The sequence below is a fragment of the Rhinichthys klamathensis genome, unplaced genomic scaffold, assembly GCF_029890125.1.
Source record: "Rhinichthys klamathensis goyatoka isolate OS25496 unplaced genomic scaffold, OSU_Roscu_1.1 h1tg001008l_1, whole genome shotgun sequence".
In the NCBI taxonomy this organism is placed as follows: Eukaryota; Metazoa; Chordata; class Actinopteri; order Cypriniformes; family Leuciscidae; genus Rhinichthys; species Rhinichthys klamathensis.
Genome location: NW_026607301.1, coordinates 126,879 through 144,253, shown reverse-complemented (window position 1 = coordinate 144,253; position 17,375 = coordinate 126,879). Strand labels below are relative to the sequence as shown.

The window sequence follows — 17,375 nt, the reverse complement described above, 5'->3', positions numbered from 1 at the left end:
TGTTCTAACCTTTTAAATAGGCCGATTTTGGCAGCAGTTTTCGCTTACGGCCATACCACCTTGAGCACGCCCGATCTCGTCTGATCTCGGAAGCTAAGCAGGGTCGGGCCTGGTTAGTACTTGGATGGGAGACCGCCTGGGAATACCAGGTGCTGTAAGCTTTTTTGTTTAAAAAAAAAAAAAAAAAAAAAAGAGTCACTGAGCTTCTTCAAAAAGCTGGACATAGTCTCTTTGTTTCTTCAAACAGCCTGAAATGGTCTCTGAGCTTCTTCAGAAACCCTGAAAGTGTCTCTTAATTTTTTCCTCAAAAAGCCCGATTTTGGCAGCAGTTTTCGCTTACGGCCATACCACCTTGAGCACGCCCGATCTCGTCTGATCTCGGAAGCTAAGCAGGGTCGGGCCTGGTTAGTACTTGGATGGGAGACCGCCTGGGAATACCAGGTGCTGTAAGCTTTTTTGTTTAAAAAAAAAAAAAAAAAAAAAAGAGTCACTGAGCTTCTTCAAAAAGCTGGACATAGTCTCTTTGTTTCTTCAAACAGCCTGAAATGGTCTCTGAGCTTCTTCAGAAACCCTGAAAGTGTCTCTTAATTTTTTCTTCAAAAAGCCCGATTTTGGCAGCAGTTTTCGCTTACGGCCATACCACCTTGAGCACGCCCGATCTCGTCTGATCTCGGAAGCTAAGCAGGGTCGGGCCTGGTTAGTACTTGGATGGGAGACCGCCTGGGAATACCAGGTGCTGTAAGCTTTTTAGTTTACTTCACTAATGTTCTAACCTTTTAAATAGGCCGATTTTGGCAGCAGTTTTCGCTTACGGCCATACCACCTTGAGCACGCCCGATCTCGTCTGATCTCGGAAGCTAAGCAGGGTCGGGCCTGGTTAGTACTTGGATGGGAGACCGCCTGGGAATACCAGGTGCTGTAAGCTTTTTTGTTTAAAAAAAAAAAAAAAAAAAAAAGAGTCACTGAGCTTCTTCAAAAAGCTGGACATAGTCTCTTTGTTTCTTCAAACAGCCTGAAATGGTCTCTGAGCTTCTTCAAAAACCCTGAAAGTGTCTCTTAATTTTTTCTTCAAAAAGCCCGATTTTGGCAGCAGTTTTCGGTTACGGCCATACCACCTTGAGCACGCCCGATCTCGTCTGATCTCGGAAGCTAAGCAGGGTCGGGCCTGGTTAGTACTTGGATGGGAGACCGCCTGGGAATACCAGGTGCTGTAAGCTTTTTAGTTTACTTCACTAATGTTCTAACCTTTTAAATAGGCCGATTTTGGCAGCAGTTTTCGCTTACGGCCATACCACCTTGAGCACGCCCGATCTCGTCTGATCTCGGAAGCTAAGCAGGGTCGGGCCTGGTTAGTACTTGGATGGGAGACCGCCTGGGAATACCAGGTGCTGTAAGCTTTTTTGTTTAAAAAAAAACAACAAAAAAAAAAAGAGTCACTGAGCTTCTTCAAAAAGCTGGACATAGTCTCTTTGTTTCTTCAAACAGCCTGAAATGGTCTCTGCGCTTCTTCAGAAACCCTGAAAGTGTCTCTTAATTTTTTCTTCAAAAAGCCCGATTTTGGCAGCAGTTTTCGCTTACGGCCATACCACCTTGAGCACGCCCGATCTCGTCTGATCTCGGAAGCTAAGCAGGGTCGGGCCTGGTTAGTACTTGGATGGGAGACCGCCTGGGAATACCAGGTGCTGTAAGCTTTTTAGTTTACTTCACTAATGTTCTAACCTTTTAAATAGGCCGATTTTGGCAGCAGTTTTCGCTTACGGCCATACCACCTTGAGCACGCCCGATCTCGTCTGATCTCGGAAGCTAAGCAGGGTCGGGCCTGGTTAGTACTTGGATGGGAGACCGCCTGGGAATACCAGGTGCTGTAAGCTTTTTTGTTTAAAAAAAAAAAAAAAAAAAAAAGAGTCACTGAGCTTCTTCAAAAAGCTGGACATAGTCTCTTTGTTTCTTCAAACAGCCTGAAATGGTCTCTGAGCTTCTTCAGAAACCCTGAAAGTGTCTCTTAATTTTTTCTTCAAAAAGCCCGATTTTGGCAGCAGTTTTCGCTTACGGCCATACCACCTTGAGCACGCCCGATCTCGTCTGATCTCGGAAGCTAAGCAGGGTCGGGCCTGGTTAGTACTTGGATGGGAGACCGCCTGGGAATACCAGGTGCTGTAAGCTTTTTTGTTTAAAAAAAAAAAAAAAAAAAAAAGAGTCACTGAGCTTCTTCAAAAAGCTGGACATAGTCTCTTTGTTTCTTCAAACAGCCTGAAATGGTCTCTGAGCTTCTTCAGAAACCCTGAAAGTGTCTCTTAATTTTTTCTTCAAAAAGCCCGATTTTGGCAGCAGTTTTCGCTTACGGCCATACCACCTTGAGCACGCCCGATCTCGTCTGATCTCGGAAGCTAAGCAGGGTCGGGCCTGGTTAGTACTTGGATGGGAGACCGCCTGGGAATACCAGGTGCTGTAAGCTTTTTAGTTTACTTCACTAATGTTCTAACCTTTTAAATAGGCCGATTTTGGCAGCAGTTTTCGCTTACGGCCATACCACCTTGAGCACGCCCGATCTCGTCTGATCTCGGAAGCTAAGCAGGGTCGGGCCTGGTTAGTACTTGGATGGGAGACCGCCTGGGAATACCAGGTGCTGTAAGCTTTTTAGTTTACTTCACTAATGTTCTAACCTTTTAAATAGGCCGATTTTGGCAGCAGTTTTCGCTTACGGCCATACCACCTTGAGCACGCCCGATCTCGTCTGATCTCGGAAGCTAAGCAGGGTCGGGCCTGGTTAGTACTTGGATGGGAGACCGCCTGGGAATACCAGGTGCTGTAAGCTTTTTTGTTTAAAAAAAAAAAAAAAAAAAAAAGAGTCACTGAGCTTCTTCAAAAAGCTGGACATAGTCTCTTTGTTTCTTCAAACAGCCTGAAATGGTCTCTGAGCTTCTTCAGAAACCCTGAAAGTGTCTCTTAATTTTTTCCTCAAAAAGCCCGATTTTGGCAGCAGTTTTCGCTTACGGCCATACCACCTTGAGCACGCCCGATCTCGTCTGATCTCGGAAGCTAAGCAGGGTCGGGCCTGGTTAGTACTTGGATGGGAGACCGCCTGGGAATACCAGGTGCTGTAAGCTTTTTTGTTTAAAAAAAAAAAAAAAAAAAAAAGAGTCACTGAGCTTCTTCAAAAAGCTGGACATAGTCTCTTTGTTTCTTCAAACAGCCTGAAATGGTCTCTGAGCTTCTTCAGAAACCCTGAAAGTGTCTCTTAATTTTTTCTTCAAAAAGCCCGATTTTGGCAGCAGTTTTCGCTTACGGCCATACCACCTTGAGCACGCCCGATCTCGTCTGATCTCGGAAGCTAAGCAGGGTCGGGCCTGGTTAGTACTTGGATGGGAGACCGCCTGGGAATACCAGGTGCTGTAAGCTTTTTAGTTTACTTCACTAATGTTCTAACCTTTTAAATAGGCCGATTTTGGCAGCAGTTTTCGCTTACGGCCATACCACCTTGAGCACGCCCGATCTCGTCTGATCTCGGAAGCTAAGCAGGGTCGGGCCTGGTTAGTACTTGGATGGGAGACCGCCTGGGAATACCAGGTGCTGTAAGCTTTTTTGTTTAAAAAAAAAAAAAAAAAAAAAAGAGTCACTGAGCTTCTTCAAAAAGCTGGACATAGTCTCTTTGTTTCTTCAAACAGCCTGAAATGGTCTCTGAGCTTCTTCAAAAACCCTGAAAGTGTCTCTTAATTTTTTCTTCAAAAAGCCCGATTTTGGCAGCAGTTTTCGGTTACGGCCATACCACCTTGAGCACGCCCGATCTCGTCTGATCTCGGAAGCTAAGCAGGGTCGGGCCTGGTTAGTACTTGGATGGGAGACCGCCTGGGAATACCAGGTGCTGTAAGCTTTTTAGTTTACTTCACTAATGTTCTAACCTTTTAAATAGGCCGATTTTGGCAGCAGTTTTCGCTTACGGCCATACCACCTTGAGCACGCCCGATCTCGTCTGATCTCGGAAGCTAAGCAGGGTCGGGCCTGGTTAGTACTTGGATGGGAGACCGCCTGGGAATACCAGGTGCTGTAAGCTTTTTTGTTTAAAAAAAAACAACAAAAAAAAAAAGAGTCACTGAGCTTCTTCAAAAAGCTGGACATAGTCTCTTTGTTTCTTCAAACAGCCTGAAATGGTCTCTGCGCTTCTTCAGAAACCCTGAAAGTGTCTCTTAATTTTTTCTTCAAAAAGCCCGATTTTGGCAGCAGTTTTCGCTTACGGCCATACCACCTTGAGCACGCCCGATCTCGTCTGATCTCGGAAGCTAAGCAGGGTCGGGCCTGGTTAGTACTTGGATGGGAGACCGCCTGGGAATACCAGGTGCTGTAAGCTTTTTAGTTTACTTCACTAATGTTCTAACCTTTTAAATAGGCCGATTTTGGCAGCAGTTTTCGCTTACGGCCATACCACCTTGAGCACGCCCGATCTCGTCTGATCTCGGAAGCTAAGCAGGGTCGGGCCTGGTTAGTACTTGGATGGGAGACCGCCTGGGAATACCAGGTGCTGTAAGCTTTTTTGTTTAAAAAAAAAAAAAAAAAAAAAAGAGTCACTGAGCTTCTTCAAAAAGCTGGACATAGTCTCTTTGTTTCTTCAAACAGCCTGAAATGGTCTCTGAGCTTCTTCAGAAACCCTGAAAGTGTCTCTTAATTTTTTCTTCAAAAAGCCCGATTTTGGCAGCAGTTTTCGCTTACGGCCATACCACCTTGAGCACGCCCGATCTCGTCTGATCTCGGAAGCTAAGCAGGGTCGGGCCTGGTTAGTACTTGGATGGGAGACCGCCTGGGAATACCAGGTGCTGTAAGCTTTTTAGTTTACTTCACTAATGTTCTAACCTTTTAAATAGGCCGATTTTGGCAGCAGTTTTCGCTTACGGCCATACCACCTTGAGCACGCCCGATCTCGTCTGATCTCGGAAGCTAAGCAGGGTCGGGCCTGGTTAGTACTTGGATGGGAGACCGCCTGGGAATACCAGGTGCTGTAAGCTTTTTTGTTTAAAAAAAAAAAAAAAAAAAAAAGAGTCACTGAGCTTCTTCAAAAAGCTGGACATAGTCTCTTTGTTTCTTCAAACAGCCTGAAATGGTCTCTGAGCTTCTTCAGAAACCCTGAAAGTGTCTCTTAATTTTTTCTTCAAAAAGCCCGATTTTGGCAGCAGTTTTCGCTTACGGCCATACCACCTTGAGCACGCCCGATCTCGTCTGATCTCGGAAGCTAAGCAGGGTCGGGCCTGGTTAGTACTTGGATGGGAGACCGCCTGGGAATACCAGGTGCTGTAAGCTTTTTAGTTTACTTCACTAATGTTCTAACCTTTTAAATAGGCCGATTTTGGCAGCAGTTTTCGCTTACGGCCATACCACCTTGAGCACGCCCGATCTCGTCTGATCTCGGAAGCTAAGCAGGGTCGGGCCTGGTTAGTACTTGGATGGGAGACCGCCTGGGAATACCAGGTGCTGTAAGCTTTTTAGTTTACTTCACTAATGTTCTAACCTTTTAAATAGGCCGATTTTGGCAGCAGTTGTCGCTTACGGCCATACCACCTTGAGCACGCCCGATCTCGTCTGATCTCGGAAGCTAAGCAGGGTCGGGCCTGGTTAGTACTTGGATGGGAGACCGCCTGGGAATACCAGGTGCTGTAAGCTTTTTTGTTTACTTCACTAATGTTCTAACCTTTTAAATAGGCCGATTTTGGCAGCAGTTTTCGCTTACGGCCATACCACCTTGAGCACGCCCGATCTCGTCTGATCTCGGAAGCTAAGCAGGGTCGGGCCTGGTTAGTACTTGGATGGGAGACCGCCTGGGAATACCAGGTGCTGTAAGCTTTTTTGTTTAAAAAAAAAAAAAAAAAAAAAAGAGTCACTGAGCTTCTTCAAAAAGCTGGACATAGTCTCTTTGTTTCTTCAAACAGCCTGAAATGGTCTCTGAGCTTCTTCAGAAACCCTGAAAGTGTCTCTTAATTTTTTCTTCAAAAAGCCCGATTTTGGCAGCAGTTTTCGCTTATGGCCATACCACCTTGAGCACGCCCGATCTCGTCTGATCTCGGAAGCTAAGCAGGGTCGGGCCTGGTTAGTACTTGGATGGGAGACCGCCTGGGAATACCAGGTGCTGTAAGCTTTTTAGTTTACTTCACTAATGTTCTAACCTTTTAAATAGGCCGATTTTGGCAGCAGTTTTCGCTTACGGCCATACCACCTTGAGCACGCCCGATCTCGTCTGATCTCGGAAGCTAAGCAGGGTCGGGCCTGGTTAGTACTTGGATGGGAGACCGCCTGGGAATACCAGGTGCTGTAAGCTTTTTTGTTTAAAAAAAAAAAAAAAAAAAAAAGAGTCACTGAGCTTCTTCAAAAAGCTGGACATAGTCTCTTTGTTTCTTCAAACAGCCTGAAATGGTCTCTGAGCTTCTTCAAAAACCCTGAAAGTGTCTCTTAATTTTTTCTTCAAAAAGCCCGATTTTGGCAGCAGTTTTCGGTTACGGCCATACCACCTTGAGCACGCCCGATCTCGTCTGATCTCGGAAGCTAAGCAGGGTCGGGCCTGGTTAGTACTTGGATGGGAGACCGCCTGGGAATACCAGGTGCTGTAAGCTTTTTAGTTTACTTCACTAATGTTCTAACCTTTTAAATAGGCCGATTTTGGCAGCAGTTTTCGCTTACGGCCATACCACCTTGAGCACGCCCGATCTCGTCTGATCTCGGAAGCTAAGCAGGGTCGGGCCTGGTTAGTACTTGGATGGGAGACCGCCTGGGAATACCAGGTGCTGTAAGCTTTTTTGTTTAAAAAAAAACAACAAAAAAAAAAAGAGTCACTGAGCTTCTTCAAAAAGCTGGACATAGTCTCTTTGTTTCTTCAAACAGCCTGAAATGGTCTCTGCGCTTCTTCAGAAACCCTGAAAGTGTCTCTTAATTTTTTCTTCAAAAAGCCCGATTTTGGCAGCAGTTTTCGCTTACGGCCATACCACCTTGAGCACGCCCGATCTCGTCTGATCTCGGAAGCTAAGCAGGGTCGGGCCTGGTTAGTACTTGGATGGGAGACCGCCTGGGAATACCAGGTGCTGTAAGCTTTTTAGTTTACTTCACTAATGTTCTAACCTTTTAAATAGGCCGATTTTGGCAGCAGTTTTCGCTTACGGCCATACCACCTTGAGCACGCCCGATCTCGTCTGATCTCGGAAGCTAAGCAGGGTCGGGCCTGGTTAGTACTTGGATGGGAGACCGCCTGGGAATACCAGGTGCTGTAAGCTTTTTTGTTTAAAAAAAAAAAAAAAAAAAAAAGAGTCACTGAGCTTCTTCAAAAAGCTGGACATAGTCTCTTTGTTTCTTCAAACAGCCTGAAATGGTCTCTGAGCTTCTTCAGAAACCCTGAAAGTGTCTCTTAATTTTTTCTTCAAAAAGCCCGATTTTGGCAGCAGTTTTCGCTTACGGCCATACCACCTTGAGCACGCCCGATCTCGTCTGATCTCGGAAGCTAAGCAGGGTCGGGCCTGGTTAGTACTTGGATGGGAGACCGCCTGGGAATACCAGGTGCTGTAAGCTTTTTAGTTTACTTCACTAATGTTCTAACCTTTTAAATAGGCCGATTTTGGCAGCAGTTTTCGCTTACGGCCATACCACCTTGAGCACGCCCGATCTCGTCTGATCTCGGAAGCTAAGCAGGGTCGGGCCTGGTTAGTACTTGGATGGGAGACCGCCTGGGAATACCAGGTGCTGTAAGCTTTTTTGTTTAAAAAAAAAAAAAAAAAAAAAAGAGTCACTGAGCTTCTTCAAAAAGCTGGACATAGTCTCTTTGTTTCTTCAAACAGCCTGAAATGGTCTCTGAGCTTCTTCAGAAACCCTGAAAGTGTCTCTTAATTTTTTCTTCAAAAAGCCCGATTTTGGCAGCAGTTTTCGCTTACGGCCATACCACCTTGAGCACGCCCGATCTCGTCTGATCTCGGAAGCTAAGCAGGGTCGGGCCTGGTTAGTACTTGGATGGGAGACCGCCTGGGAATACCAGGTGCTGTAAGCTTTTTAGTTTACTTCACTAATGTTCTAACCTTTTAAATAGGCCGATTTTGGCAGCAGTTTTCGCTTACGGCCATACCACCTTGAGCACGCCCGATCTCGTCTGATCTCGGAAGCTAAGCAGGGTCGGGCCTGGTTAGTACTTGGATGGGAGACCGCCTGGGAATACCAGGTGCTGTAAGCTTTTTAGTTTACTTCACTAATGTTCTAACCTTTTAAATAGGCCGATTTTGGCAGCAGTTGTCGCTTACGGCCATACCACCTTGAGCACGCCCGATCTCGTCTGATCTCGGAAGCTAAGCAGGGTCGGGCCTGGTTAGTACTTGGATGGGAGACCGCCTGGGAATACCAGGTGCTGTAAGCTTTTTTGTTTACTTCACTAATGTTCTAACCTTTTAAATAGGCCGATTTTGGCAGCAGTTTTCGCTTACGGCCATACCACCTTGAGCACGCCCGATCTCGTCTGATCTCGGAAGCTAAGCAGGGTCGGGCCTGGTTAGTACTTGGATGGGAGACCGCCTGGGAATACCAGGTGCTGTAAGCTTTTTTGTTTAAAAAAAAAAAAAAAAAAAAAGAGTCACTGAGCTTCTTCAAAAAGCTGGACATAGTCTCTTTGTTTCTTCAAACAGCCTGAAATGGTCTCTGAGCTTCTTCAGAAACCCTGAAAGTGTCTCTTAATTTTTTCTTCAAAAAGCCCGATTTTGGCAGCAGTTTTCGCTTACGGCCATACCACCTTGAGCACGCCCGATCTCGTCTGATCTCGGAAGCTAAGCAGGGTCGGGCCTGGTTAGTACTTGGATGGGAGACCGCCTGGGAATACCAGGTGCTGTAAGCTTTTTAGTTTACTTCACTAATGTTCTAACCTTTTAAATAGGCCGATTTTGGCAGCAGTTTTCGCTTACGGCCATACCACCTTGAGCACGCCCGATCTCGTCTGATCTCGGAAGCTAAGCAGGGTCGGGCCTGGTTAGTACTTGGATGGGAGACCGCCTGGGAATACCAGGTGCTGTAAGCTTTTTTGTTTAAAAAAAAAAAAAAAAAAAAAAGAGTCACTGAGCTTCTTCAAAAAGCTGGACATAGTCTCTTTGTTTCTTCAAACAGCCTGAAATGGTCTCTGAGCTTCTTCAGAAACCCTGAAAGTGTCTCTTAATTTTTTCCTCAAAAAGCCCGATTTTGGCAGCAGTTTTCGCTTACGGCCATACCACCTTGAGCACGCCCGATCTCGTCTGATCTCGGAAGCTAAGCAGGGTCGGGCCTGGTTAGTACTTGGATGGGAGACCGCCTGGGAATACCAGGTGCTGTAAGCTTTTTTGTTTAAAAAAAAAAAAAAAAAAAAAGAGTCACTGAGCTTCTTCAAAAAGCTGGACATAGTCTCTTTGTTTCTTCAAACAGCCTGAAATGGTCTCTGAGCTTCTTCAGAAACCCTGAAAGTGTCTCTTAATTTTTTCTTCAAAAAGCCCGATTTTGGCAGCAGTTTTCGCTTACGGCCATACCACCTTGAGCACGCCCGATCTCGTCTGATCTCGGAAGCTAAGCAGGGTCGGGCCTGGTTAGTACTTGGATGGGAGACCGCCTGGGAATACCAGGTGCTGTAAGCTTTTTAGTTTACTTCACTAATGTTCTAACCTTTTAAATAGGCCGATTTTGGCAGCAGTTTTCGCTTACGGCCATACCACCTTGAGCACGCCCGATCTCGTCTGATCTCGGAAGCTAAGCAGGGTCGGGCCTGGTTAGTACTTGGATGGGAGACCGCCTGGGAATACCAGGTGCTGTAAGCTTTTTTGTTTAAAAAAAAAAAAAAAAAAAAAAGAGTCACTGAGCTTCTTCAAAAAGCTGGACATAGTCTCTTTGTTTCTTCAAACAGCCTGAAATGGTCTCTGAGCTTCTTCAAAAACCCTGAAAGTGTCTCTTAATTTTTTCTTCAAAAAGCCCGATTTTGGCAGCAGTTTTCGGTTACGGCCATACCACCTTGAGCACGCCCGATCTCGTCTGATCTCGGAAGCTAAGCAGGGTCGGGCCTGGTTAGTACTTGGATGGGAGACCGCCTGGGAATACCAGGTGCTGTAAGCTTTTTAGTTTACTTCACTAATGTTCTAACCTTTTAAATAGGCCGATTTTGGCAGCAGTTTTCGCTTACGGCCATACCACCTTGAGCACGCCCGATCTCGTCTGATCTCGGAAGCTAAGCAGGGTCGGGCCTGGTTAGTACTTGGATGGGAGACCGCCTGGGAATACCAGGTGCTGTAAGCTTTTTTGTTTAAAAAAAAACAACAAAAAAAAAAAGAGTCACTGAGCTTCTTCAAAAAGCTGGACATAGTCTCTTTGTTTCTTCAAACAGCCTGAAATGGTCTCTGCGCTTCTTCAGAAACCCTGAAAGTGTCTCTTAATTTTTTCTTCAAAAAGCCCGATTTTGGCAGCAGTTTTCGCTTACGGCCATACCACCTTGAGCACGCCCGATCTCGTCTGATCTCGGAAGCTAAGCAGGGTCGGGCCTGGTTAGTACTTGGATGGGAGACCGCCTGGGAATACCAGGTGCTGTAAGCTTTTTAGTTTACTTCACTAATGTTCTAACCTTTTAAATAGGCCGATTTTGGCAGCAGTTTTCGCTTACGGCCATACCACCTTGAGCACGCCCGATCTCGTCTGATCTCGGAAGCTAAGCAGGGTCGGGCCTGGTTAGTACTTGGATGGGAGACCGCCTGGGAATACCAGGTGCTGTAAGCTTTTTTGTTTAAAAAAAAAAAAAAAAAAAAAAGAGTCACTGAGCTTCTTCAAAAAGCTGGACATAGTCTCTTTGTTTCTTCAAACAGCCTGAAATGGTCTCTGAGCTTCTTCAGAAACCCTGAAAGTGTCTCTTAATTTTTTCTTCAAAAAGCCCGATTTTGGCAGCAGTTTTCGCTTACGGCCATACCACCTTGAGCACGCCCGATCTCGTCTGATCTCGGAAGCTAAGCAGGGTCGGGCCTGGTTAGTACTTGGATGGGAGACCGCCTGGGAATACCAGGTGCTGTAAGCTTTTTAGTTTACTTCACTAATGTTCTAACCTTTTAAATAGGCCGATTTTGGCAGCAGTTTTCGCTTACGGCCATACCACCTTGAGCACGCCCGATCTCGTCTGATCTCGGAAGCTAAGCAGGGTCGGGCCTGGTTAGTACTTGGATGGGAGACCGCCTGGGAATACCAGGTGCTGTAAGCTTTTTTGTTTAAAAAAAAAAAAAAAAAAAAAAGAGTCACTGAGCTTCTTCAAAAAGCTGGACATAGTCTCTTTGTTTCTTCAAACAGCCTGAAATGGTCTCTGAGCTTCTTCAGAAACCCTGAAAGTGTCTCTTAATTTTTTCTTCAAAAAGCCCGATTTTGGCAGCAGTTTTCGCTTACGGCCATACCACCTTGAGCACGCCCGATCTCGTCTGATCTCGGAAGCTAAGCAGGGTCGGGCCTGGTTAGTACTTGGATGGGAGACCGCCTGGGAATACCAGGTGCTGTAAGCTTTTTAGTTTACTTCACTAATGTTCTAACCTTTTAAATAGGCCGATTTTGGCAGCAGTTTTCGCTTACGGCCATACCACCTTGAGCACGCCCGATCTCGTCTGATCTCGGAAGCTAAGCAGGGTCGGGCCTGGTTAGTACTTGGATGGGAGACCGCCTGGGAATACCAGGTGCTGTAAGCTTTTTAGTTTACTTCACTAATGTTCTAACCTTTTAAATAGGCCGATTTTGGCAGCAGTTGTCGCTTACGGCCATACCACCTTGAGCACGCCCGATCTCGTCTGATCTCGGAAGCTAAGCAGGGTCGGGCCTGGTTAGTACTTGGATGGGAGACCGCCTGGGAATACCAGGTGCTGTAAGCTTTTTTGTTTACTTCACTAATGTTCTAACCTTTTAAATAGGCCGATTTTGGCAGCAGTTTTCGCTTACGGCCATACCACCTTGAGCACGCCCGATCTCGTCTGATCTCGGAAGCTAAGCAGGGTCGGGCCTGGTTAGTACTTGGATGGGAGACCGCCTGGGAATACCAGGTGCTGTAAGCTTTTTTGTTTAAAAAAAAAAAAAAAAAAAAAAGAGTCACTGAGCTTCTTCAAAAAGCTGGACATAGTCTCTTTGTTTCTTCAAACAGCCTGAAATGGTCTCTGAGCTTCTTCAGAAACCCTGAAAGTGTCTCTTAATTTTTTCTTCAAAAAGCCCGATTTTGGCAGCAGTTTTCGCTTACGGCCATACCACCTTGAGCACGCCCGATCTCGTCTGATCTCGGAAGCTAAGCAGGGTCGGGCCTGGTTAGTACTTGGATGGGAGACCGCCTGGGAATACCAGGTGCTGTAAGCTTTTTAGTTTACTTCACTAATGTTCTAACCTTTTAAATAGGCCGATTTTGGCAGCAGTTTTCGCTTACGGCCATACCACCTTGAGCACGCCCGATCTCGTCTGATCTCGGAAGCTAAGCAGGGTCGGGCCTGGTTAGTACTTGGATGGGAGACCGCCTGGGAATACCAGGTGCTGTAAGCTTTTTTGTTTAAAAAAAAAAAAAAAAAAAAAAGAGTCACTGAGCTTCTTCAAAAAGCTGGACATAGTCTCTTTGTTTCTTCAAACAGCCTGAAATGGTCTCTGAGCTTCTTCAAAAACCCTGAAAGTGTCTCTTAATTTTTTCTTCAAAAAGCCCGATTTTGGCAGCAGTTTTCGGTTACGGCCATACCACCTTGAGCACGCCCGATCTCGTCTGATCTCGGAAGCTAAGCAGGGTCGGGCCTGGTTAGTACTTGGATGGGAGACCGCCTGGGAATACCAGGTGCTGTAAGCTTTTTAGTTTACTTCACTAATGTTCTAACCTTTTAAATAGGCCGATTTTGGCAGCAGTTTTCGCTTACGGCCATACCACCTTGAGCACGCCCGATCTCGTCTGATCTCGGAAGCTAAGCAGGGTCGGGCCTGGTTAGTACTTGGATGGGAGACCGCCTGGGAATACCAGGTGCTGTAAGCTTTTTTGTTTAAAAAAAAACAACAAAAAAAAAAAGAGTCACTGAGCTTCTTCAAAAAGCTGGACATAGTCTCTTTGTTTCTTCAAACAGCCTGAAATGGTCTCTGCGCTTCTTCAGAAACCCTGAAAGTGTCTCTTAATTTTTTCTTCAAAAAGCCCGATTTTGGCAGCAGTTTTCGCTTACGGCCATACCACCTTGAGCACGCCCGATCTCGTCTGATCTCGGAAGCTAAGCAGGGTCGGGCCTGGTTAGTACTTGGATGGGAGACCGCCTGGGAATACCAGGTGCTGTAAGCTTTTTAGTTTACTTCACTAATGTTCTAACCTTTTAAATAGGCCGATTTTGGCAGCAGTTTTCGCTTACGGCCATACCACCTTGAGCACGCCCGATCTCGTCTGATCTCGGAAGCTAAGCAGGGTCGGGCCTGGTTAGTACTTGGATGGGAGACCGCCTGGGAATACCAGGTGCTGTAAGCTTTTTTGTTTAAAAAAAAAAAAAAAAAAAAAAGAGTCACTGAGCTTCTTCAAAAAGCTGGACATAGTCTCTTTGTTTCTTCAAACAGCCTGAAATGGTCTCTGAGCTTCTTCAGAAACCCTGAAAGTGTCTCTTAATTTTTTCTTCAAAAAGCCCGATTTTGGCAGCAGTTTTCGCTTACGGCCATACCACCTTGAGCACGCCCGATCTCGTCTGATCTCGGAAGCTAAGCAGGGTCGGGCCTGGTTAGTACTTGGATGGGAGACCGCCTGGGAATACCAGGTGCTGTAAGCTTTTTAGTTTACTTCACTAATGTTCTAACCTTTTAAATAGGCCGATTTTGGCAGCAGTTTTCGCTTACGGCCATACCACCTTGAGCACGCCCGATCTCGTCTGATCTCGGAAGCTAAGCAGGGTCGGGCCTGGTTAGTACTTGGATGGGAGACCGCCTGGGAATACCAGGTGCTGTAAGCTTTTTTGTTTAAAAAAAAAAAAAAAAAAAAAAGAGTCACTGAGCTTCTTCAAAAAGCTGGACATAGTCTCTTTGTTTCTTCAAACAGCCTGAAATGGTCTCTGAGCTTCTTCAGAAACCCTGAAAGTGTCTCTTAATTTTTTCTTCAAAAAGCCCGATTTTGGCAGCAGTTTTCGCTTACGGCCATACCACCTTGAGCACGCCCGATCTCGTCTGATCTCGGAAGCTAAGCAGGGTCGGGCCTGGTTAGTACTTGGATGGGAGACCGCCTGGGAATACCAGGTGCTGTAAGCTTTTTAGTTTACTTCACTAATGTTCTAACCTTTTAAATAGGCCGATTTTGGCAGCAGTTTTCGCTTACGGCCATACCACCTTGAGCACGCCCGATCTCGTCTGATCTCGGAAGCTAAGCAGGGTCGGGCCTGGTTAGTACTTGGATGGGAGACCGCCTGGGAATACCAGGTGCTGTAAGCTTTTTAGTTTACTTCACTAATGTTCTAACCTTTTAAATAGGCCGATTTTGGCAGCAGTTGTCGCTTACGGCCATACCACCTTGAGCACGCCCGATCTCGTCTGATCTCGGAAGCTAAGCAGGGTCGGGCCTGGTTAGTACTTGGATGGGAGACCGCCTGGGAATACCAGGTGCTGTAAGCTTTTTTGTTTACTTCACTAATGTTCTAACCTTTTAAATAGGCCGATTTTGGCAGCAGTTTTCGCTTACGGCCATACCACCTTGAGCACGCCCGATCTCGTCTGATCTCGGAAGCTAAGCAGGGTCGGGCCTGGTTAGTACTTGGATGGGAGACCGCCTGGGAATACCAGGTGCTGTAAGCTTTTTTGTTTAAAAAAAAAAAAAAAAAAAAAAGAGTCACTGAGCTTCTTCAAAAAGCTGGACATAGTCTCTTTGTTTCTTCAAACAGCCTGAAATGGTCTCTGAGCTTCTTCAGAAACCCTGAAAGTGTCTCTTAATTTTTTCTTCAAAAAGCCCGATTTTGGCAGCAGTTTTCGCTTACGGCCATACCACCTTGAGCACGCCCGATCTCGTCTGATCTCGGAAGCTAAGCAGGGTCGGGCCTGGTTAGTACTTGGATGGGAGACCGCCTGGGAATACCAGGTGCTGTAAGCTTTTTAGTTTACTTCACTAATGTTCTAACCTTTTAAATAGGCCGATTTTGGCAGCAGTTTTCGCTTACGGCCATACCACCTTGAGCACGCCCGATCTCGTCTGATCTCGGAAGCTAAGCAGGGTCGGGCCTGGTTAGTACTTGGATGGGAGACCGCCTGGGAATACCAGGTGCTGTAAGCTTTTTAGTTTACTTCACTAATGTTCTAACCTTTTAAATAGGCCGATTTTGGCAGCAGTTTTCGCTTACGGCCATACCACCTTGAGCACGCCCGATCTCGTCTGATCTCGGAAGCTAAGCAGGGTCGGGCCTGGTTAGTACTTGGATGGGAGACCGCCTAGGAATACCAGGTGCTGTAAGCTTTTTTGTTTAAAAAAAAAAAAAAAAAAAAAAGAGTCACTGAGCTTCTTCAAAAAGCTGGACATAGTCTCTTTGTTTCTTCAAACAGCCTGAAATGGTCTCTGAGCTTCTTCAAAAACCCTGAAAGTGTCTCTTAATTTTTTCTTCAAAAAGCCCGATTTTGGCAGCAGTTTTCGCTTACGGCCATACCACCTTGAGCACGCCCGATCTCGTCTGATCTCGGAAGCTAAGCAGGGTCGGGCCTGGTTAGTACTTGGATGGGAGACCGCCTGGGAATACCAGGTGCTGTAAGCTTTTTTGTTTAAAAAAAAAAAAAAAAAAAAAAGAGTCACTGAGCTTCTTCAAAAAGCTGGACATAGTCTCTTTGTTTCTTCAAACAGCCTGAAATGGTCTCTGAGCTTCTTCAGAAACCCTGAAAGTGTCTCTTAATTTTTTCTTCAAAAAGCCCGATTTTGGCAGCAGTTTTCGCTTACGGCCATACCACCTTGAGCACGCCCGATCTCGTCTGATCTCGGAAGCTAAGCAGGGTCGGGCCTGGTTAGTACTTGGATGGGAGACCGCCTGGGAATACCAGGTGCTGTAAGCTTTTTTGTTTACTTCACTAATGTTCTAACCTTTTAAATAGGCCGATTTTGGCAGCAGTTTTCGCTTACGGCCATACCACCTTGAGCACGCCCGATCTCGTCTGATCTCGGAAGCTAAGCAGGGTCGGGCCTGGTTAGTACTTGGATGGGAGACCGCCTGGGAATACCAGGTGCTGTAAGCTTTTTAGTTTACTTCACTAATGTTCTAACCTTTTAAATAGGCCGATTTTGGCAGCAGTTTTCGCTTACGGCCATACCACCTTGAGCACGCCCGATCTCGTCTGATCTCGGAAGCTAAGCAGGGTCGGGCCTGGTTAGTACTTGGATGGGAGACCGCCTGGGAATACCAGGTGCTGTAAGCTTTTTTGTTTAAAAAAAAAAAAAAAAAAAAAAGAGTCACTGAGCTTCTTCAAAAAGCTGGACATAGTCTCTTTGTTTCTTCAAACAGCCTGAAATGGTCTCTGAGCTTCTTCAGAAACCCTGAAAGTGTCTCTTAATTTTTTCTTCAAAAAGCCCGATTTTGGCAGCAGTTTTCGCTTACGGCCATACCACCTTGAGCACGCCCGATCTCGTCTGATCTCGGAAGCTAAGCAGGGTCGGGCCTGGTTAGTACTTGGATGGGAGACCGCCTGGGAATACCAGGTGCTGTAAGCTTTTTTGTTTAAAAAAAAAAAAAAAAAAAAAAGAGTCACTGAGCTTCTTCAAAAAGCTGGACATAGTCTCTTTGTTTCTTCAAACAGCCTGAAATGGTCTCTGAGCTTCTTCAGAAACCCTGAAAGTGTCTCTTAATTTTTTCTTCAAAAAGCCCGATTTTGGCAGCAGTTTTCGCTTACGGCCATACCACCTTGAGCACGCCCGATCTCGTCTGATCTCGGAAGCTAAGCAGGGTCGGGCCTGGTTAGTACTTGGATGGGAGACCGCCTGGGAATACCAGGTGCTGTAAGCTTTTTAGTTTACTTCACTAATGTTCTAACCTTTTAAATAGGCCGATTTTGGCAGCAGTTTTCGCTTACGGCCATACCACCTTGAGCACGCCCGATCTCGTCTGATCTCGGAAGCTAAGCAGGGTCGGGCCTGGTTAGTACTTGGATGGGAGACCGCCTGGGAATACCAGGTGCTGTAAGCTTTTTAGTTTACTTCACTAATGTTCTAACCTTTTAAATAGGCCGATTTTGGCAGCAGTTTTCGCTTACGGCCATACCACCTTGAGCACGCCCGATCTCGTCTGATCTCGGAAGCTAAGCAGGGTCGGGCCTGGTTAGTACTTGGATGGGAGACCGCCTAGGAATACCAGGTGCTGTAAGCTTTTTTGTTTAAAAAAAAAAAAAAAAAAAAAAGAGTCACTGAGCTTCTTCAAAAAGCTGGACATAGTCTCTTTGTTTCT

At 46.0% G+C, this 17,375-nt stretch overlaps 75 non-coding genes across 75 annotated transcripts; all 75 read left to right on the top strand.

Moving 5' to 3' along the window:
- The first annotated feature begins 42 nt into the window (after nt 1–42).
- On the top strand, nt 43–161 carry LOC130079097 (5S ribosomal RNA). The gene has a single exon (XR_008806218.1). It is a non-coding gene; the product is annotated as a 5S ribosomal RNA (ribosomal RNA).
- Nucleotides 162–334: 173 nt separating this feature from the next.
- Nucleotides 335–453, top strand: LOC130079096 (5S ribosomal RNA). Its single transcript, XR_008806217.1, has one exon. It is a non-coding gene; the product is annotated as a 5S ribosomal RNA (ribosomal RNA).
- A 173-nt stretch (nt 454–626) lies between these two features.
- LOC130079095 (5S ribosomal RNA) lies at nt 627–745 on the top strand. The gene has a single exon (XR_008806216.1). It is a non-coding gene; the product is annotated as a 5S ribosomal RNA (ribosomal RNA).
- A 61-nt stretch (nt 746–806) lies between these two features.
- On the top strand, nt 807–925 carry LOC130079094 (5S ribosomal RNA). Its single transcript, XR_008806215.1, has one exon. It is a non-coding gene; the product is annotated as a 5S ribosomal RNA (ribosomal RNA).
- Nucleotides 926–1,098: 173 nt separating this feature from the next.
- On the top strand, nt 1,099–1,217 carry LOC130079328 (5S ribosomal RNA). Its single transcript, XR_008806432.1, has one exon. It is a non-coding gene; the product is annotated as a 5S ribosomal RNA (ribosomal RNA).
- A 61-nt stretch (nt 1,218–1,278) lies between these two features.
- Nucleotides 1,279–1,397, top strand: LOC130079093 (5S ribosomal RNA). Its single transcript, XR_008806214.1, has one exon. It is a non-coding gene; the product is annotated as a 5S ribosomal RNA (ribosomal RNA).
- Nucleotides 1,398–1,572: 175 nt separating this feature from the next.
- On the top strand, nt 1,573–1,691 carry LOC130079092 (5S ribosomal RNA). Its single transcript, XR_008806213.1, has one exon. It is a non-coding gene; the product is annotated as a 5S ribosomal RNA (ribosomal RNA).
- Nucleotides 1,692–1,752: 61 nt separating this feature from the next.
- LOC130079091 (5S ribosomal RNA) lies at nt 1,753–1,871 on the top strand. The gene has a single exon (XR_008806212.1). It is a non-coding gene; the product is annotated as a 5S ribosomal RNA (ribosomal RNA).
- Nucleotides 1,872–2,044: 173 nt separating this feature from the next.
- LOC130079090 (5S ribosomal RNA) lies at nt 2,045–2,163 on the top strand. The gene has a single exon (XR_008806211.1). It is a non-coding gene; the product is annotated as a 5S ribosomal RNA (ribosomal RNA).
- Nucleotides 2,164–2,336: 173 nt separating this feature from the next.
- Nucleotides 2,337–2,455, top strand: LOC130079089 (5S ribosomal RNA). Its single transcript, XR_008806210.1, has one exon. It is a non-coding gene; the product is annotated as a 5S ribosomal RNA (ribosomal RNA).
- A 61-nt stretch (nt 2,456–2,516) lies between these two features.
- LOC130079088 (5S ribosomal RNA) lies at nt 2,517–2,635 on the top strand. The gene has a single exon (XR_008806209.1). It is a non-coding gene; the product is annotated as a 5S ribosomal RNA (ribosomal RNA).
- Nucleotides 2,636–2,696: 61 nt separating this feature from the next.
- On the top strand, nt 2,697–2,815 carry LOC130079086 (5S ribosomal RNA). Its single transcript, XR_008806207.1, has one exon. It is a non-coding gene; the product is annotated as a 5S ribosomal RNA (ribosomal RNA).
- Nucleotides 2,816–2,988: 173 nt separating this feature from the next.
- On the top strand, nt 2,989–3,107 carry LOC130079084 (5S ribosomal RNA). Its single transcript, XR_008806206.1, has one exon. It is a non-coding gene; the product is annotated as a 5S ribosomal RNA (ribosomal RNA).
- A 173-nt stretch (nt 3,108–3,280) lies between these two features.
- Nucleotides 3,281–3,399, top strand: LOC130079083 (5S ribosomal RNA). Its single transcript, XR_008806205.1, has one exon. It is a non-coding gene; the product is annotated as a 5S ribosomal RNA (ribosomal RNA).
- Nucleotides 3,400–3,460: 61 nt separating this feature from the next.
- LOC130079082 (5S ribosomal RNA) lies at nt 3,461–3,579 on the top strand. Its single transcript, XR_008806204.1, has one exon. It is a non-coding gene; the product is annotated as a 5S ribosomal RNA (ribosomal RNA).
- Nucleotides 3,580–3,752: 173 nt separating this feature from the next.
- LOC130079327 (5S ribosomal RNA) lies at nt 3,753–3,871 on the top strand. The gene has a single exon (XR_008806431.1). It is a non-coding gene; the product is annotated as a 5S ribosomal RNA (ribosomal RNA).
- Nucleotides 3,872–3,932: 61 nt separating this feature from the next.
- LOC130079081 (5S ribosomal RNA) lies at nt 3,933–4,051 on the top strand. The gene has a single exon (XR_008806203.1). It is a non-coding gene; the product is annotated as a 5S ribosomal RNA (ribosomal RNA).
- A 175-nt stretch (nt 4,052–4,226) lies between these two features.
- On the top strand, nt 4,227–4,345 carry LOC130079079 (5S ribosomal RNA). Its single transcript, XR_008806201.1, has one exon. It is a non-coding gene; the product is annotated as a 5S ribosomal RNA (ribosomal RNA).
- Nucleotides 4,346–4,406: 61 nt separating this feature from the next.
- On the top strand, nt 4,407–4,525 carry LOC130079078 (5S ribosomal RNA). The gene has a single exon (XR_008806200.1). It is a non-coding gene; the product is annotated as a 5S ribosomal RNA (ribosomal RNA).
- A 173-nt stretch (nt 4,526–4,698) lies between these two features.
- Nucleotides 4,699–4,817, top strand: LOC130079077 (5S ribosomal RNA). Its single transcript, XR_008806199.1, has one exon. It is a non-coding gene; the product is annotated as a 5S ribosomal RNA (ribosomal RNA).
- Nucleotides 4,818–4,878: 61 nt separating this feature from the next.
- Nucleotides 4,879–4,997, top strand: LOC130079076 (5S ribosomal RNA). The gene has a single exon (XR_008806198.1). It is a non-coding gene; the product is annotated as a 5S ribosomal RNA (ribosomal RNA).
- A 173-nt stretch (nt 4,998–5,170) lies between these two features.
- On the top strand, nt 5,171–5,289 carry LOC130079075 (5S ribosomal RNA). Its single transcript, XR_008806197.1, has one exon. It is a non-coding gene; the product is annotated as a 5S ribosomal RNA (ribosomal RNA).
- A 61-nt stretch (nt 5,290–5,350) lies between these two features.
- On the top strand, nt 5,351–5,469 carry LOC130079073 (5S ribosomal RNA). The gene has a single exon (XR_008806195.1). It is a non-coding gene; the product is annotated as a 5S ribosomal RNA (ribosomal RNA).
- Nucleotides 5,470–5,530: 61 nt separating this feature from the next.
- LOC130079072 (5S ribosomal RNA) lies at nt 5,531–5,649 on the top strand. The gene has a single exon (XR_008806194.1). It is a non-coding gene; the product is annotated as a 5S ribosomal RNA (ribosomal RNA).
- A 61-nt stretch (nt 5,650–5,710) lies between these two features.
- Nucleotides 5,711–5,829, top strand: LOC130079071 (5S ribosomal RNA). Its single transcript, XR_008806193.1, has one exon. It is a non-coding gene; the product is annotated as a 5S ribosomal RNA (ribosomal RNA).
- Nucleotides 5,830–6,002: 173 nt separating this feature from the next.
- Nucleotides 6,003–6,121, top strand: LOC130079273 (5S ribosomal RNA). Its single transcript, XR_008806380.1, has one exon. It is a non-coding gene; the product is annotated as a 5S ribosomal RNA (ribosomal RNA).
- Nucleotides 6,122–6,182: 61 nt separating this feature from the next.
- Nucleotides 6,183–6,301, top strand: LOC130079070 (5S ribosomal RNA). The gene has a single exon (XR_008806192.1). It is a non-coding gene; the product is annotated as a 5S ribosomal RNA (ribosomal RNA).
- Nucleotides 6,302–6,474: 173 nt separating this feature from the next.
- On the top strand, nt 6,475–6,593 carry LOC130079326 (5S ribosomal RNA). Its single transcript, XR_008806430.1, has one exon. It is a non-coding gene; the product is annotated as a 5S ribosomal RNA (ribosomal RNA).
- Nucleotides 6,594–6,654: 61 nt separating this feature from the next.
- Nucleotides 6,655–6,773, top strand: LOC130079068 (5S ribosomal RNA). The gene has a single exon (XR_008806191.1). It is a non-coding gene; the product is annotated as a 5S ribosomal RNA (ribosomal RNA).
- A 175-nt stretch (nt 6,774–6,948) lies between these two features.
- Nucleotides 6,949–7,067, top strand: LOC130079067 (5S ribosomal RNA). The gene has a single exon (XR_008806190.1). It is a non-coding gene; the product is annotated as a 5S ribosomal RNA (ribosomal RNA).
- A 61-nt stretch (nt 7,068–7,128) lies between these two features.
- Nucleotides 7,129–7,247, top strand: LOC130079066 (5S ribosomal RNA). The gene has a single exon (XR_008806189.1). It is a non-coding gene; the product is annotated as a 5S ribosomal RNA (ribosomal RNA).
- Nucleotides 7,248–7,420: 173 nt separating this feature from the next.
- On the top strand, nt 7,421–7,539 carry LOC130079065 (5S ribosomal RNA). Its single transcript, XR_008806188.1, has one exon. It is a non-coding gene; the product is annotated as a 5S ribosomal RNA (ribosomal RNA).
- Nucleotides 7,540–7,600: 61 nt separating this feature from the next.
- On the top strand, nt 7,601–7,719 carry LOC130079064 (5S ribosomal RNA). Its single transcript, XR_008806187.1, has one exon. It is a non-coding gene; the product is annotated as a 5S ribosomal RNA (ribosomal RNA).
- Nucleotides 7,720–7,892: 173 nt separating this feature from the next.
- On the top strand, nt 7,893–8,011 carry LOC130079063 (5S ribosomal RNA). Its single transcript, XR_008806186.1, has one exon. It is a non-coding gene; the product is annotated as a 5S ribosomal RNA (ribosomal RNA).
- A 61-nt stretch (nt 8,012–8,072) lies between these two features.
- On the top strand, nt 8,073–8,191 carry LOC130079061 (5S ribosomal RNA). Its single transcript, XR_008806184.1, has one exon. It is a non-coding gene; the product is annotated as a 5S ribosomal RNA (ribosomal RNA).
- Nucleotides 8,192–8,252: 61 nt separating this feature from the next.
- LOC130079060 (5S ribosomal RNA) lies at nt 8,253–8,371 on the top strand. The gene has a single exon (XR_008806183.1). It is a non-coding gene; the product is annotated as a 5S ribosomal RNA (ribosomal RNA).
- A 61-nt stretch (nt 8,372–8,432) lies between these two features.
- Nucleotides 8,433–8,551, top strand: LOC130079059 (5S ribosomal RNA). Its single transcript, XR_008806182.1, has one exon. It is a non-coding gene; the product is annotated as a 5S ribosomal RNA (ribosomal RNA).
- Nucleotides 8,552–8,723: 172 nt separating this feature from the next.
- LOC130079058 (5S ribosomal RNA) lies at nt 8,724–8,842 on the top strand. The gene has a single exon (XR_008806181.1). It is a non-coding gene; the product is annotated as a 5S ribosomal RNA (ribosomal RNA).
- Nucleotides 8,843–8,903: 61 nt separating this feature from the next.
- LOC130079057 (5S ribosomal RNA) lies at nt 8,904–9,022 on the top strand. Its single transcript, XR_008806180.1, has one exon. It is a non-coding gene; the product is annotated as a 5S ribosomal RNA (ribosomal RNA).
- Nucleotides 9,023–9,195: 173 nt separating this feature from the next.
- On the top strand, nt 9,196–9,314 carry LOC130079056 (5S ribosomal RNA). Its single transcript, XR_008806179.1, has one exon. It is a non-coding gene; the product is annotated as a 5S ribosomal RNA (ribosomal RNA).
- A 172-nt stretch (nt 9,315–9,486) lies between these two features.
- LOC130079055 (5S ribosomal RNA) lies at nt 9,487–9,605 on the top strand. The gene has a single exon (XR_008806178.1). It is a non-coding gene; the product is annotated as a 5S ribosomal RNA (ribosomal RNA).
- Nucleotides 9,606–9,666: 61 nt separating this feature from the next.
- LOC130079054 (5S ribosomal RNA) lies at nt 9,667–9,785 on the top strand. The gene has a single exon (XR_008806177.1). It is a non-coding gene; the product is annotated as a 5S ribosomal RNA (ribosomal RNA).
- A 173-nt stretch (nt 9,786–9,958) lies between these two features.
- LOC130079325 (5S ribosomal RNA) lies at nt 9,959–10,077 on the top strand. The gene has a single exon (XR_008806429.1). It is a non-coding gene; the product is annotated as a 5S ribosomal RNA (ribosomal RNA).
- A 61-nt stretch (nt 10,078–10,138) lies between these two features.
- Nucleotides 10,139–10,257, top strand: LOC130079052 (5S ribosomal RNA). The gene has a single exon (XR_008806176.1). It is a non-coding gene; the product is annotated as a 5S ribosomal RNA (ribosomal RNA).
- A 175-nt stretch (nt 10,258–10,432) lies between these two features.
- LOC130079051 (5S ribosomal RNA) lies at nt 10,433–10,551 on the top strand. Its single transcript, XR_008806175.1, has one exon. It is a non-coding gene; the product is annotated as a 5S ribosomal RNA (ribosomal RNA).
- A 61-nt stretch (nt 10,552–10,612) lies between these two features.
- LOC130079049 (5S ribosomal RNA) lies at nt 10,613–10,731 on the top strand. Its single transcript, XR_008806173.1, has one exon. It is a non-coding gene; the product is annotated as a 5S ribosomal RNA (ribosomal RNA).
- A 173-nt stretch (nt 10,732–10,904) lies between these two features.
- LOC130079048 (5S ribosomal RNA) lies at nt 10,905–11,023 on the top strand. Its single transcript, XR_008806172.1, has one exon. It is a non-coding gene; the product is annotated as a 5S ribosomal RNA (ribosomal RNA).
- A 61-nt stretch (nt 11,024–11,084) lies between these two features.
- Nucleotides 11,085–11,203, top strand: LOC130079046 (5S ribosomal RNA). Its single transcript, XR_008806171.1, has one exon. It is a non-coding gene; the product is annotated as a 5S ribosomal RNA (ribosomal RNA).
- Nucleotides 11,204–11,376: 173 nt separating this feature from the next.
- Nucleotides 11,377–11,495, top strand: LOC130079045 (5S ribosomal RNA). The gene has a single exon (XR_008806170.1). It is a non-coding gene; the product is annotated as a 5S ribosomal RNA (ribosomal RNA).
- A 61-nt stretch (nt 11,496–11,556) lies between these two features.
- On the top strand, nt 11,557–11,675 carry LOC130079044 (5S ribosomal RNA). Its single transcript, XR_008806169.1, has one exon. It is a non-coding gene; the product is annotated as a 5S ribosomal RNA (ribosomal RNA).
- Nucleotides 11,676–11,736: 61 nt separating this feature from the next.
- LOC130079043 (5S ribosomal RNA) lies at nt 11,737–11,855 on the top strand. The gene has a single exon (XR_008806168.1). It is a non-coding gene; the product is annotated as a 5S ribosomal RNA (ribosomal RNA).
- A 61-nt stretch (nt 11,856–11,916) lies between these two features.
- On the top strand, nt 11,917–12,035 carry LOC130079042 (5S ribosomal RNA). Its single transcript, XR_008806167.1, has one exon. It is a non-coding gene; the product is annotated as a 5S ribosomal RNA (ribosomal RNA).
- Nucleotides 12,036–12,208: 173 nt separating this feature from the next.
- On the top strand, nt 12,209–12,327 carry LOC130079041 (5S ribosomal RNA). Its single transcript, XR_008806166.1, has one exon. It is a non-coding gene; the product is annotated as a 5S ribosomal RNA (ribosomal RNA).
- A 61-nt stretch (nt 12,328–12,388) lies between these two features.
- Nucleotides 12,389–12,507, top strand: LOC130079040 (5S ribosomal RNA). Its single transcript, XR_008806165.1, has one exon. It is a non-coding gene; the product is annotated as a 5S ribosomal RNA (ribosomal RNA).
- A 173-nt stretch (nt 12,508–12,680) lies between these two features.
- On the top strand, nt 12,681–12,799 carry LOC130079323 (5S ribosomal RNA). The gene has a single exon (XR_008806427.1). It is a non-coding gene; the product is annotated as a 5S ribosomal RNA (ribosomal RNA).
- Nucleotides 12,800–12,860: 61 nt separating this feature from the next.
- Nucleotides 12,861–12,979, top strand: LOC130079039 (5S ribosomal RNA). The gene has a single exon (XR_008806164.1). It is a non-coding gene; the product is annotated as a 5S ribosomal RNA (ribosomal RNA).
- Nucleotides 12,980–13,154: 175 nt separating this feature from the next.
- On the top strand, nt 13,155–13,273 carry LOC130079037 (5S ribosomal RNA). Its single transcript, XR_008806162.1, has one exon. It is a non-coding gene; the product is annotated as a 5S ribosomal RNA (ribosomal RNA).
- Nucleotides 13,274–13,334: 61 nt separating this feature from the next.
- Nucleotides 13,335–13,453, top strand: LOC130079035 (5S ribosomal RNA). Its single transcript, XR_008806161.1, has one exon. It is a non-coding gene; the product is annotated as a 5S ribosomal RNA (ribosomal RNA).
- A 173-nt stretch (nt 13,454–13,626) lies between these two features.
- Nucleotides 13,627–13,745, top strand: LOC130079034 (5S ribosomal RNA). Its single transcript, XR_008806160.1, has one exon. It is a non-coding gene; the product is annotated as a 5S ribosomal RNA (ribosomal RNA).
- A 61-nt stretch (nt 13,746–13,806) lies between these two features.
- Nucleotides 13,807–13,925, top strand: LOC130079033 (5S ribosomal RNA). The gene has a single exon (XR_008806159.1). It is a non-coding gene; the product is annotated as a 5S ribosomal RNA (ribosomal RNA).
- A 173-nt stretch (nt 13,926–14,098) lies between these two features.
- On the top strand, nt 14,099–14,217 carry LOC130079032 (5S ribosomal RNA). Its single transcript, XR_008806158.1, has one exon. It is a non-coding gene; the product is annotated as a 5S ribosomal RNA (ribosomal RNA).
- A 61-nt stretch (nt 14,218–14,278) lies between these two features.
- Nucleotides 14,279–14,397, top strand: LOC130079031 (5S ribosomal RNA). The gene has a single exon (XR_008806157.1). It is a non-coding gene; the product is annotated as a 5S ribosomal RNA (ribosomal RNA).
- Nucleotides 14,398–14,458: 61 nt separating this feature from the next.
- On the top strand, nt 14,459–14,577 carry LOC130079030 (5S ribosomal RNA). The gene has a single exon (XR_008806156.1). It is a non-coding gene; the product is annotated as a 5S ribosomal RNA (ribosomal RNA).
- A 61-nt stretch (nt 14,578–14,638) lies between these two features.
- On the top strand, nt 14,639–14,757 carry LOC130079029 (5S ribosomal RNA). Its single transcript, XR_008806155.1, has one exon. It is a non-coding gene; the product is annotated as a 5S ribosomal RNA (ribosomal RNA).
- A 173-nt stretch (nt 14,758–14,930) lies between these two features.
- LOC130079028 (5S ribosomal RNA) lies at nt 14,931–15,049 on the top strand. Its single transcript, XR_008806154.1, has one exon. It is a non-coding gene; the product is annotated as a 5S ribosomal RNA (ribosomal RNA).
- A 61-nt stretch (nt 15,050–15,110) lies between these two features.
- Nucleotides 15,111–15,229, top strand: LOC130079027 (5S ribosomal RNA). Its single transcript, XR_008806153.1, has one exon. It is a non-coding gene; the product is annotated as a 5S ribosomal RNA (ribosomal RNA).
- A 61-nt stretch (nt 15,230–15,290) lies between these two features.
- On the top strand, nt 15,291–15,409 carry LOC130079297 (5S ribosomal RNA). The gene has a single exon (XR_008806402.1). It is a non-coding gene; the product is annotated as a 5S ribosomal RNA (ribosomal RNA).
- A 173-nt stretch (nt 15,410–15,582) lies between these two features.
- On the top strand, nt 15,583–15,701 carry LOC130079025 (5S ribosomal RNA). Its single transcript, XR_008806151.1, has one exon. It is a non-coding gene; the product is annotated as a 5S ribosomal RNA (ribosomal RNA).
- A 173-nt stretch (nt 15,702–15,874) lies between these two features.
- On the top strand, nt 15,875–15,993 carry LOC130079024 (5S ribosomal RNA). The gene has a single exon (XR_008806150.1). It is a non-coding gene; the product is annotated as a 5S ribosomal RNA (ribosomal RNA).
- A 61-nt stretch (nt 15,994–16,054) lies between these two features.
- On the top strand, nt 16,055–16,173 carry LOC130079023 (5S ribosomal RNA). Its single transcript, XR_008806149.1, has one exon. It is a non-coding gene; the product is annotated as a 5S ribosomal RNA (ribosomal RNA).
- Nucleotides 16,174–16,234: 61 nt separating this feature from the next.
- On the top strand, nt 16,235–16,353 carry LOC130079022 (5S ribosomal RNA). The gene has a single exon (XR_008806148.1). It is a non-coding gene; the product is annotated as a 5S ribosomal RNA (ribosomal RNA).
- Nucleotides 16,354–16,526: 173 nt separating this feature from the next.
- LOC130079021 (5S ribosomal RNA) lies at nt 16,527–16,645 on the top strand. The gene has a single exon (XR_008806147.1). It is a non-coding gene; the product is annotated as a 5S ribosomal RNA (ribosomal RNA).
- A 173-nt stretch (nt 16,646–16,818) lies between these two features.
- On the top strand, nt 16,819–16,937 carry LOC130079020 (5S ribosomal RNA). Its single transcript, XR_008806146.1, has one exon. It is a non-coding gene; the product is annotated as a 5S ribosomal RNA (ribosomal RNA).
- A 61-nt stretch (nt 16,938–16,998) lies between these two features.
- Nucleotides 16,999–17,117, top strand: LOC130079019 (5S ribosomal RNA). Its single transcript, XR_008806145.1, has one exon. It is a non-coding gene; the product is annotated as a 5S ribosomal RNA (ribosomal RNA).
- Nucleotides 17,118–17,178: 61 nt separating this feature from the next.
- Nucleotides 17,179–17,297, top strand: LOC130079296 (5S ribosomal RNA). Its single transcript, XR_008806401.1, has one exon. It is a non-coding gene; the product is annotated as a 5S ribosomal RNA (ribosomal RNA).
- Nucleotides 17,298–17,375: the final 78 nt, after the last annotated feature.